The sequence below is a fragment of the Peromyscus eremicus genome, chromosome 2 (assembly GCF_949786415.1).
Source record: "Peromyscus eremicus chromosome 2, PerEre_H2_v1, whole genome shotgun sequence".
Taxonomy (NCBI): Eukaryota; Metazoa; Chordata; class Mammalia; order Rodentia; family Cricetidae; genus Peromyscus; species Peromyscus eremicus.
The window spans coordinates 25,291,382-25,304,838 of record NC_081417.1 but is presented as its reverse complement, the minus strand read 5'-3'; the positions used below and the strand labels follow the sequence as shown (position 1 = coordinate 25,304,838).

At 35.6% G+C, this 13,457-nt stretch overlaps 1 pseudogene; it reads left to right on the top strand.

The window, feature by feature from the left end:
* Window positions 1-368: 368 nt before the first annotated feature.
* Window positions 369-13,102, top strand: LOC131904485 (small nuclear ribonucleoprotein E-like; annotated as a pseudogene).
* Window positions 13,103-13,457: the final 355 nt, after the last annotated feature.

The following is a 13,457-nucleotide window of genomic DNA, read 5'->3' as shown; positions in this document are numbered from 1 at the left end:
TAGAATTGCTAAAGCAAAATTTTGCTTTGCTGGGATACTTGATGCTGGTCAGCTGGAGCTAAGAAATTAGCAGTGATTAAGAAGAGATCAGCGTCACTGAGGTGAAATCTGGGAAGTGTTTCTTGAGTGTACAAAAAAGCTATGTTCCAGATGTGGCTAAGATTGTGCCTCTTGCTGGCAACCAGACTTGGTAACATGTAAGAATCACACAGATGGTACTTGTTTTGAAGCCACGAATGGGGTTATGGAAAGCAGCTAGGTTTGGCACTATGAAAGGCCAGGAAAGACCAGTGGTGAAGGTGCAGTTTCAGTTGCTGCTGAAGACGCAGGACTGAACTGGTTATGGAAAGAAGTTGAGGCTTGGCACCATGAGGAGAGCCTATGAGAGGCTATTAGTGAAAGTTCAGGCTAGTTGCAGCTTAAGACCCCAGCATTTTGGAGATGACATTATCATTGAATGGTCACCAAGAACAGCTGTATGTGCTGCAGAGGCCAGAGCTAGAAAAGTGAATCAAACCCTTTCTTTGCAGGAGTCCAGAAAATCTGACTTAGATCCCAGATAATTAGACATTGAGTTATGTATACTGTGGGAATTTGGTTTTGCTTGGTTTAGATTGTGCTGGTGCCTGGCTCTTCCCTCTTGAAGAAGGTGTTTAATTTTTATTTTTAAAGGAGCCCACAGATGAAAGACTGAACTTTTCAAAGAGATTGGATGTTTTAAAACAACTAAATATTAATGCATTGAAATTTGTAAAGACTGTGGGACTTTTAAAATTATTTATGATTTTAATATGGGATCTTGGGGATGAATAAGAAAGGAAGGGATGTGGCTTAATAGTGATGTAGCTGTGTGTCAAGTTGACAAGGGGTCAGTTGTACTGGCTGGTTTTGTGTGTCAACTTGACACAAGTTACACTTATCAAAGGAAGGAGCCCCAATTGAGGAAATCCAGCTGTAAGGCATTTTCTCATTTAGCAATCAATGGAGAAAGGCCTAGCCCACGGAAAGTGGTGCTATCCCTGGGCTTCTGGTCCTGGGTTCTCTAAGAAGGTGGGCTGAGCAATCCATGGGAAACATGCCAGTTAGCAGCTCCTCTCCATGAACTCTGCATCAGATCCTACCCAGGGATCCTGCCCTGTTTGAATTCCTGTTCTGACTTCCTTTAATAATGAACAGCAATGTTGAAAGAGTAAGCCAAATAAACCTTTTCCTCCCTAACTTTTGGTCACTGCATTTTGTCACATTATTGGAACCCTAATTAAGACAGACTCCTTCAGTGTAGCGAATTTTTCCACCTTAAATAATGCCATATGCTAATCAACGAAAAATAATTGCTTGAAATTCACATTGTAAACATAAGTCAGAAATTTCCTAGAAAGATAAATGATAAGCAAAATATATTGAAACTAAAATAGTACATGGGCCTTCAGCAAGTATTGAAACATATTTCTTTTTCTTTTTCTTTCTTTCTTTCTTTTTTTTTTTTTTTTTTTTTTGGTTTTTCGAGACAGGGTTTCTCTGTGTAGCTTTGCGCCTTTTCCTGGAACTCACTTGGTAGCCCAAGCTGATGAAGCATATTTCTTTGATATGCTTGCCTATATATTGTATAGCTTTCAGTATACATGGTGCTGAAGATAACATGAGATATACTATTGTTCAGGACATCAATCTACAACCTTTAGTGAAAATTATGGCTCATGTGAAGTATGTTTTCTACTGTTTGAATGTTGTACTTTTGCTCTAATTTCATTAAATGAAGTTCAATTTCAAAAAATCAATACATAAATATTTATCTGTTCAATGATTCATTCATATAACTAGATTTAGATATCATTGTTTTAATTGTTATGCTCTACACAAACCTAATATCTCTTTCCTTTTAAAATATACAAGTGCCATTAATTTTTGTTGGAATTCTAATTTCATTAACATGTTTCTCATACTTTCAGTTATTTAATTACAATGCTAGGAAATTTTTCTAGGAAGGAGCAGGTGTGTCTGCTGCATAAATGGACTATGATAGTATTGACTTTACTTTGCATCTTAAAATCAGCAAGCATCAAACCAAAGCCCCAGGTTCCATGCACAGAGTGTTTCTTCTCAGTATGTATTGAGAATATAGATTTCAACTTTACATGAGATGTGTTTTTATTTTTGTATACCCGGGATATTAGAGCATATTTTTGAAAAAAAATATACCAATCAAATCTGTCTTTCAGAACCTAATTTCACAAAAAAAATAGAACTGATTTTGCAGAATTTACTTATGAATGTTGTTGCCTTAAGATTAATTATTGAAACAAATGAAAATTTGAAAGCCATAATTGGTTCATCATATTATTACAGTCTCCTGTTCTGATCGCAAGTTATGAAGGACAGAAATGGCCAGCAGGTATACAAAAAAAAAAAAAAAGCACTACAAAATGTCACTAATTGTGAGGAAAATGCAAACCAAAGACAGGGACACATCCCTTATTTCTAGTAAGAGCAGTGGCTATCAAAAGGAGTAAAGATAGCAAGTGTTGACAGTCACTTAAACAAAAGTTATGTGTGGGAGAAAGAAAAATGAATAATCAATTAATAATCCTTATGGATAATAGTGCGGAGATCTCTCAAAAAATAACAACTCCTCTATTACCTCACAATCCTGCTACTGAATATATGTAATGAATATTAAATCAGTTTTTCCATAAAATACTTGACTCTAAGATTCATCACAATATTCATGATAGCCAAGGTGTGAAATCAACTTAGTATCAACAGACAAAGGGATAAAGATGATAGGTGTATGCACGATGTAATATTTTTCAACTTTAAAAATGAAGACTGCCAATGAGATATGGAAGGGACCGAACTATTAAATAAATAACCTCAGCATAAAATTGCAAATCATATGTAATCTTTACAAGTTAAATATATAAAAATCAAAATAGAAACTGAGAGAAGCATATCTATTTGAATAAATGCAAAACAACTTGCTTGATTTATCCATTTCTCAATATATGTTTATCTCAAAACTTTGTGTTATATACCACAAATATGTTCATTTTCATGGTAGAAAAATGAAAACAGAATGTATCTGTATATGTAACCATACCTGCATAGTATAGAGTTTCGAAATCTTGAAACCAATGTTTCATTATAAATATAATGAAGCAAAGATAGTAAATATATATCAACCTTTATCATTTATAATTCTGTGAGAGAACTCAGTTAAGCTTTGGCATAGTAGCACATACGTAAAACTTGTGAGAATTGGCAATATTTGCAACAGAAATTAAATGATTATAATGCTCCTCAACCTTTAAAGTGTTCCCTCTCTAAGCAGACAGGATATCTACTCACAAGGCCTATCCTGAATTAATTAGTCATCATCATTTGTTGTATTTTAGTCATCAAACTCAGCAGGGATGCACCAAAGTGAGAGTGATGATGACCTTCAGAAGTCACAGACATACATGGAACTTTCCAGTCACCACCATGCTAGGTAAGGTCACTTCCAGCCTGCAGAAAGAGCACCTTTATAAACTTCAGTTGAAGAAATTTACACACCTTCCATTTTACACTTTCATGATAAAATGTTCCCCGGGCTGAAACAGTAATTTTAACATCTCAGTTCATCCATTTAATATTATTTTTACAGGACATCAAAACTAAAATAGTGCTTCCAGCGTATTAATATATATTTATATCAACAAAAATAATTTAAGAAACTTCTTGTGAGCTGGGCGGTGGTGGTGCATGCCTTTAATCCCAACACTCAGGAGGCAGAGGCAGGCGGATGTCTGTGAGTGTGAGGCCAGCCTGATCTACAGAGTCAGTTCTGGGAAAGGGGGCAAAGCTACACAGAGAAACTCTGTCTCAAAAAACCAAAAGAAAAAAGAATCTTCTTGCAAATATTTTTTAATCAAAATAACTGTTTTGATGTTTATTCTTATTCATTTCATAGATTGTAATAGTTTAATAAAAAAAAGATATATTTTTAACTTTTAAAAAAATTCATCTATTTTATATCCTGACCACAGCCACCTGCCCATCTTCCCTTCCTAGTCCCTTTCCCCCATTCTTGCCTCCCACCTCCCAATCCTCTCCTCTTTCATCTCAATCCAGGAAAGGGAAGGTCTTCTATGAGTATCAATAAAACATTGCATATCAAGTTACAGTAAGACTAAGCACCTCCCCATGTATTAAGGCTGGGTAAGCTGACCCAATATGAGAAGTAGGGTCTCAGAAGCCAGTAAAAGAGTCTAGACAGTTCCTCTTTCAGGTTGTTGGAGTCCCATAAAAGGACAAAGCTACATAACTGTATCATATATGCAGAGTGCCTAGGTCAGTCACTTGCAGGCTCCCTAGTTGTCTTGCTCAGTCTGTGCCAGCCTCTATGAACCCAAGTTAGTAATTATGAGCCTTCCTGAGGTATCCTTAAGCCCTTTGGCTCCTACACTCCTTTTTCCTCTTCTTTGAAGGATTCCAACTCTGAGTAATGTTTGGCTCTGAATCTCTGCATCTGTTTTCATCAGTTGCTGGATGATGACACTCTGATGATATTTGGGCCAGGCACCAATTCTGGTCACAGTAGATGGCCAGTACAGGCTATGTACCCAGTATTGCTAGCAGTCTAAGCTGGGGTCCTCCTTGTAGACTCCTGGGAAAGTCTCCTGCTCTAGGCTTCCACTGAAACTCAAAATGCTGCCACCAGAAGTCCACCTCAGCACTCTCCCCATCCCTGCTCCCGCCACACCTGATCGTTCATGATGCATCCCACCCGCCCTCAGTCCACTCATAAAATCTTTTTTATTCCCCTTCCCAAGGAGATCTGGGTGTCCCCCCCCATGAACTCTCCTTGTTACCTAGTCTCTCTGGGTCTTTGGATTGTAGCATAGTTCTCCTTTATTTTACAGCTAACATCCACTAGGAATAAGTTCACACCATGTTTGTCTTGTCAGTCTGGGTTACTTCACTCAGGATGATTTATAGAAGGCAATTTTTATCAAAATAATTGTTTGTTTCATAATTGTTTCTAAAAGTTTAATAATTTATTGAAAGCAGAAAGTATTTGTATTTGTATTGATAATTTTGTATATATATATATATATATATATATATATATATATATATATATATATATATTCTTGGCAATCATTATCTGACATAGTAATATTTGTATCACAACAATGTGTAAGTATTAAAAATGTAGGCTGTTGTAGCTGGAGTTATCTTCAGTCCCACCCAGGCCAGCAGCCACTCAGACTCAAATAAACACACAGACGCTAATATTACTTATAAGCTCTATGGCTGTGGCAGGCTTCTTGCTATCTGTTCTTACATCTTAAATTAAAACATTTCTATTAATCTATAAATTGCCACATGGCTTGTGGCTTACTGGTATCTTACATCATGCTTCTCTTCGTGGAAGCTGGCAGCATCTCTCTGACTCAGCCTTCTTCCACTCAGCATTCTCCCCTCTCCTTGTCCCACCTACACTATCCTTCCTGCCTGGCTACTGGCCAATCAGCATTTCATTTATCAATCAATCATAGCAATATATATTCACAGCATAGGACATCCCACAGCAGGCTGCAATTTAGTATTTTACTTTACAAAGCCAACAAATTGAACATTAATATAATAATGTATTTTAAATCATTAAAAAACCAAAAATGATAAAAGAGAATAAAATTCTTCATTAAAATATAAAGTATGGAAAATTAAGAATTATGAAATAATTATTTGCTCATCACCATAGTAGTAAGAGCTTCAAACAAAAATTATTATTAATGAGTGTTAAATCTAGTAGAAAGACATTTGGTTGTTTTGTAATAAAATAATCACACAGTCTTAAATCCTCTCTCTAAAAGGTACGTTTAATTACCAAAAACAACAGCAAAGAAATAAAAGCAAATAAAAACCCACAGGAAATTTGCAATTTTATTTGTTAGTAATGCAATTAATGTTGGTTAAAAAATGTGATTGAAGCTACTCTGGCTTCCAAGTAAACGAAATGCCACTCAGCACTGGGTGAAATACGTGTTTTCATTGAGATGTAGCTCAGCTGGTTGAATGCCTGGCTAGAATGCACTAAACTCTCTGATCTTCAGAACCAAGTACCCTAAGAGTGGTGGGACACCCCAGTAATGTCAGCACGTCTGCAATTATTGTAGTAGAATTAGAGTTTCAAGGCCATTGGCTACATAAAGTGTCCAAGACCAGACTGAGATGGAAAAAAACTATAACAAAAACAAAACAAATATGTCTTATTAATTAGAAATGTCAGACTAACCCAAATTATTAAATGTTCACAAAATAAATACTTTAGATACATCAAAAATAACAAGGTAAGGAATAGTTAGAAAAAAAAAAAGACTGTGTGCAAGTATGACCCATATTTGTTACTAGTTTACACAATGACATATATTTGAAAGCTGATCCTTAATTATATCTAGTATCAGGAAATATATGACTTTCCTTTAAGAGATATGACATAAAAATTGTAAATTATGAATATGATCCTTAATTCATTTATTTGTATTTTGCAATCCAAAAATAATGTTAGGCGGGCGGTGGTGGTGCACGCCTTTAATCCCAGCACTCGGGAGGCAGAGTCAGGCGGATCTCTGTGAGTTCGAGGCTAGCCTGGTCAACCAAGTGAGTCCCAGGAAAGGCGCAAAGCTACCTTTGCGAAAGAGAAACCCTGTCTCAAAAAACCAAAAAAAAAAAAAAAAAGGTAAAGAAAAAAATGTTAATCTGTATTGGGAAATGGTTGAAAGTACACTGAGAAATTTCAGAATATTTTAGGGCAGATTATTAAAAGCACTCTACCTGAGCCAGTGGTACCATTGCTGAGCATAGTGCCAAAACACTTCACGTCCTACTACAGAGATCCTTTCTCATCCATGTTCATTGATGCTTTATTCACAATGGCCAGGAAATGGTAATAGTCTAGATAAGCATCAGCTGTCAAAAAGATAATGAAAATGTGGTTAACATATACTGGAACATACCATATACTGGTTAATATATAATGGAATAGTATTCACTGCAAGAAAAATAAAATTCTCAGGTAAATGGACAGTACTTAAAATAATTCTGATTGAGGTAACTCAGAACCAAAAAATTAACAACTCATGTTCTCACTCATTTGTGGATTGTAGCTGTGAATCTTTCAGTATGTGTGTTTAAATCGGAGTGCCCATAGAAGTCAGGAAAGTATTTGATGCCATGTTGAGGTTTAAGGAGAGGGGGATAGAATGCAGATGGCATTAAGAAAAAAGAGAGAATAATGGAAAAGCAAGTGTAAGATGGGAAGGATGAGGTGAGGACAGGCTTGAAAAGGGATTAAGGAAAGGAATAACTCACAAAAAATAAAATTAAAAAAAAAAAACATATGAAATTAGTCACTCAACCAAAATCTGTATACTTTATTCATTTCCATAATAAAAACATTATTTTCTTTACATATGTACAAACTGGATATGGAAAATGTAAAATGAAATATAACCATGTTTTACACTTTAAAAGAACTGTAAAAAACATAACTAAAAGTGAGGAAATATTAGAGTAATCTTAAAATGAAATTTAAATTTTATCTTCTAGATATTTAGAGTATTTGTATATTCTAGATGCTAACCCTCTGTCACATATAAAATTTTCTATTTCTTTTAGATTTTCCAGTTTGGTGTACTCCAGATTTTAAAGTACGTCCGAATGGCTCTCTGGTTTTCCTTGGTATTTGCTGCTATGACCCCTTTTTATTTCTAAATTTGTTGATTTGGATGTTCTATTCCTACCTTTTAGTTAGTTTGAATAAAGGTTTGTCAATTTTATTGATATTCTCAAAGAACTCTTTCTTTCATTGATTTTTTTGTATTATTTTAGTTCCTATTTTATTGATTTCAGCCTTGAATTTGATTATTTCTTGCTTTCTTTTGGGTATGATTTCTACATTTTGTTCTAAAATCTTCAGGTGTGTTTTTACATTTTTAGTATAATATCTTACAGATTATTATTTTGTGTGTCGACACTTAATGCTATGAAGTTGCTTTTTAGCATAGAATTCATTGTGTCCTATATGTTGGATATGTTGTATATTCATTTTCATTCAATTTTAGGAAGTCTTTAATTTCTTTCTTCATTTATCTCTTGAGCCACTTTTTATTTCTTAGTGAGTTGTTCAGTTTCCATTAGTTTGCAAACTTCCTATTGTTTCTGATACCCAGCTTTAATCCATGCTGATCTGATAGGATTTAGAGGGTTATTTCCATTTCCTTGTGTCTGGTGGTACTTGCTTTGTGTTCTAAGTATGTGGTCAGTTTTGGAAAATGTTCCCATGAGCTGCAGAGAAAATGGTATATTCTTTTTTTTTGTATTTTTATTAAGAAAAAATTTTTTTATTCATTTTACATACCAAAGATTCCCCTCTTCCCTCTTCCTGCCCCTTCAGCCTCCCCATCCCAACCCACTCCCCATTCCCTCCTACAAGAAGGTAAGGAAGAACAGAAAATGGTACATTCTTTTGTGCTGTAGTGAATGTTCTGTGAATATCTGTTAGGTACATTTGATTTATAACATTTATAAGCTCCATCATTTGTTTAATTTTTGTTTAGCTGATCTCTCTCTATTGACAAGATTGGGGGAACTGAAGTCTCCCACAATCAGTGTATGAGATTCAATATGGTGATATTTTATTTGTGCTGAAATGTGATTTTTATTTGTATGTTAATAAAGTTGCCTGGAGATCAGAGCTAAAAGCATGCTATTTAGTAAATATCTGGCTGTGGTGGCACACACCCTTAATCTGATCACATGGTAGGCAGAATCTCTGTGTGTTCAAGGACACAGCCAAGCTGCAACCTGAACCTTTAATCTCAACATGAACCATAGAGACCTGGAGGTCTGTATAGACAGACAGTGACGAGGAAGTCATGTGGTTGAGTTTAAAGCCAATGAGAAGGCAGAACAGAAAGGCAATAAAAAGACAGAATGCAAGAAGAAAGTCTCTCTCTCAGAAGGACAGCAGCGAGTGGTAAGATAAGGTGGTCTTAGTTCTTGGCTACTGCTCGATCTCTGGGCTTTTAATTCTTTATTTGGCTCTGTATTTCTTATTTAATAAGACCATTTAGAATTATATCTACAGTTCTATATGTAATTTAATTGTAGTAGTGTTTCTTTTACAAACTTCAGGGCCCCTTATATTTGGGGCACAGATGCTAAAAATTGAAATGCCCTCTTGGTGGATTTTTCCTTTGATGAGTATGTAGTGTCCTTTCCTATCTCTTCTGATTAGTTTTGGTTTTAAGGCCCTTCTGTTAGATATTAAAATGGCTATATCAGTGTGCTTCTTAGGTCCATTTGCTTGTAATGCCTTTTTCCAACCCTTTATTTACCCCGAGGTAATGTCTATCCTTGATGGTAAGAAATGTTTCCTGGATGCAGCAGGATGAATCTTGTTTTCACATCCTTTCTATTAGTCTTAGTCTGTCTTTTTATTGAGGGAATGAAGACCATTGATATTGAAAGATAGCAACTTGTTTAAATCCATGTTAGTTTGCTGTTAGTGTTGGCATTGGTAGTGATGGTGGTATGCATTTGTATGTGTATTTCTCTACTTTTGATTTTCTAGTCTGGCATTATTTATGGGTTGTATTTTCATGGTTGCGTCAACCTCCTTAGTTTGGAGTTTTCTTCTTGGCACCTTCTGTATGTATTATTTTCTCCATCTATGGTCATCAAAAATTTTGCTGGGTATAGTAGTCTGGGATGGCATCTGTTGTCTTTTAGAGCCTGTATTGCATCTGTCTAAGCTTTTTGGGCTTTTAGTCTCCATTGAGAAATTAGGTGTTATTCTAGTAGGTCTGCCTTTATATCTTACTTGATTTTCTTCTTGTAGCTTTTAATATTCTTTCTTTGTTCTCTACATTTAGTATTTTTGATTATTATGTGCTAAGGGGAGTTTCTGTTCTATTTGGTGTTCTATATGCTTCTTGTACCTTTATAGACATATCCTTCTGTAGGCTAGGGACATTTTCTTCAATTTTTTTTTGAAAATATTTCCTGTGTCTTTGACTGAGTTTTTTTTTCTTTGTCTATTCCTATTATTCTTATATTTTAACCTTTCATAATGTTCCAGATATTTTGGATGTTAATGTTAGGACTTTTTTATGTTAACAGATTCTTTGACCATGGTAACCATTTTTTTAAATCATGTCTTCAATGCCTAAGATTCTCTTGTATTCTGTTGTTGAAGCTTGCCTCTGTGGTTATTGTTCAAGTTCCTGTATTTTTGTTTTCTAGATTTACATCAGTTTAGGTTTCCTCTATTAATTCTATTTCAACTTTCATGTCTTGAGCAGTTTCATTCATTTCTTCCCACTGTTTGTGTTTTCACAGATTTTTTAAGGATTTTTTTCCTTTCCTCTTGAAGGATATATATCATATATCATAGTCATGAAGATTATTTAAAGGATTTTTTTTTTCTTGTACTTGAGCTATGTTGTAATACTCAGGGTCTGCTTCGGTAGGGTTGATGAGCACTAGTGGAGACTTATTGTCCTGGGTATTATTGATTGTATTTTTATGCTGGTGTCTAAGCATCTGGAATTGGGAAGATCGTAATTCTAGATGTTAATATCTGGTCTTGTCTTTGTTGATGGATATTTTGTTCCTTGGTTGTGGTGATATTTTGTTTGTAATCTAACAAATAAATCTTGCCTGAATATCAGAGTGCAGAGCTAGTCACTAGTTAGCCATAAAGAACAGGCAGTGGTGGCACACACCTTTAATCTAATCACTTGAGAGGCAGAGGCAGGTGGATCTCTGTGAGTTCAAGGCCACCATGGGCTACACAAGATGGACCCAGTCTAAAAGAGAAACAGAGGCAGGCAGTGGGGTGGCACACACCTTTGATCCTGGCACTCGGGATCTCATGCCTTTAATCTCAGCACTAGGAAGGTGGAGACAGGAAATAATATGTCCAGGTGGAGAGAGGAATATAAGGCAGGAGGAGACAGGTGCTCACTCCCTTTTAGGCTGAGGAGTTGGTGAGGTAAGAGGTAGCTGTGGCTTGTTCCTTTGTCTCTCTGATCTTTCAACTATTACCTCAATATTTGGCCCCTGGTTTTTATTAAGAACAATTAGAATTCATGCTACATGTGGTTTCTATTTTATCTCTGTTTTTTAGAGTATTGTGGTTGTGTTTTGCCTGATAGGAAATTCTTCTGAGGTACTGATAAGTGTGCCCAATGGGGTAGGGGTTCCAATATAAAATGTGTTTCTGGGTATTGAGTGCTGACCTTTAGGCAGGGGGTATGGGGAAGGTGTCCTCAGGAGGGATGAAAGAAGAGTTTCCCACCATGATATGCTTAGTTAGTCCCCTGGGAAGAAGAGCAGAAAGTGAGGAGAGGCCACAGCAGAAGGTCTCTATTAAAGTGGGGATGAGACTGGGGAATTGGATTTGAAGGATCAGATGGAGAGGTGGATATATCTGCAATTACCCTTCCTGCTTCTCCGGCCCAAGTGGCCTGTGGGTTCAAAAGGAGTGTCAGCTGGATTTGGGTGCTGGAACAAAGCAAGTAGTAGGGGGAAGGAAGTTTGTAGGAAAGATCTCTGTGACCCACTGGGGATGGGTACAGAGCTCCAGGGAGGCTGCAGTAGCTGTTCTGTTGCAGATCTGGGATTGGGATTGGGTATTGAACTTGCAAGAGCTCAGAGAGAATAGAATATCTAAAAGTTGCCAAGTGATTCCCTGGTCAGAGTCCAATCTGTACTAAATATTTAAAGAATTAATAAAATATGACTTGAAAAAAATGAATTATGTTCAATGCATTTTTGCTGGTATATTTTCTACTCTTTCATATGCAGAAATTTCACTACCATTTGCTAAATGAAGACACTGATTTTGGATGTGCTTTGACTCAATCATTATGTCTAGGTCTTACCATTATCCTTTATCCTGGTTTCATAATTGCAAGAGTTGATCCAGGAAATCACTGATGTCCTATGTTCCCAACCTAGTTCCATTTGAAGCCACTCTTTGAAGAAACCCCTAATTATATATAAGAATTCAGTGGTGCTAAATAAATTACGTGATTATATTGCTTAAGAATGCATTTATATTATAATCATAATTTTTCTATTCATTGTGTTATCTCAAGCAAAATTTTGTAACTATGATATTTGGATGGTGGGTGACAAGTTCAATAGATTTTAAGAAGATTAACATTATTCCCATGCTATAGAACTTTCTGTGGCAAACTTTTTAGTGCAGTAAGAAATAAAGTATAAAACATCTCATTTATGCTACTGAGTGATAAAATAAATAGCTTTGAAACAAAAGGGCTATAGCTATTTTAGAGTTTAATAAAAGTCATAGTGCCAACATCTTTGATCATTTGCAAGGATACCTGTTTGCCCTGTTTTTCAGCCTTTGTGACTGAAAAAAGAAAAAAATGGGTTATGATACTAGAACTTTCATAGTTTATTAAAAATATAAAACCAAATGTGTAATAGTGAACACTTTGAACAATGCCAACTACATAAACATATGTCATTATTTATAAAATGTTGCAATAAAATTCTGGAATTGAGAAGAGATTTATTTTACAATCAACAAGGAATAAATTATATTAAAACAACATGCAAACAAAAGGTAAGAAGTGATACACTTAGCAATCCCATGTAGAACCTTTTAAACACTAGCCGGCTCCCATGGACAGTATGTTTGTCACTAAGAATGTGCACCTGTTGAGAAATTCTGGTCCATACATTGGAATGACATATAGTGAAAAGTTTAAAAGAGTCAATCAAGGTGTGGTCTTTGTGACTTCCACCATAGGCCTACCTTGGCCAGAGCTAGGAGGTGCAGATGGTGATGATACTGCCTATCAACCTCATCTTCAGATACTTGCAAAATAATTCTGGGATTCAGGTGCTGCTGTGTTGCAAGAGACAATGCAGATAGAGAGTTGTGTTAATGGCTTTGATGAGTACATGGACCTCATATTAGATGACACCGAAGAGATTAAGTCTAAAACAGTCAAGAAAACAACTGGGGAGGATCACACTAAAAGGTGATAACAATGCTCTGCTCCAAACTGTTTCCAACTAGAAATGGTGAAGGACAGGGGAAGTCAAGAAGACAGCCCACTGTTTTTAAAGGTGTCTTCTGCTGATAACACAGTCTGAAACATTTATCCTTATTGTTTTTGTGGCCCTTATGCTATTATCAGATGACAATAAATGAGAGATTGTTTTTGTTACAAAAAAGATGAATCAAATAAGCAAAACATTGGGAGAAAATTATGAGAGCAATTGAAATCCTTAATTTTGTATTGTAAGATATAAAGAGAATTTTAGACAAAGTGAGAGATTTTTATATGAGAACAGACTAAAATAATCAGAAAATTTTCTACTCCTAAAGGAAGCAAGAAGAAAACAGGAAGGAAACAATATGAAAATGCAGC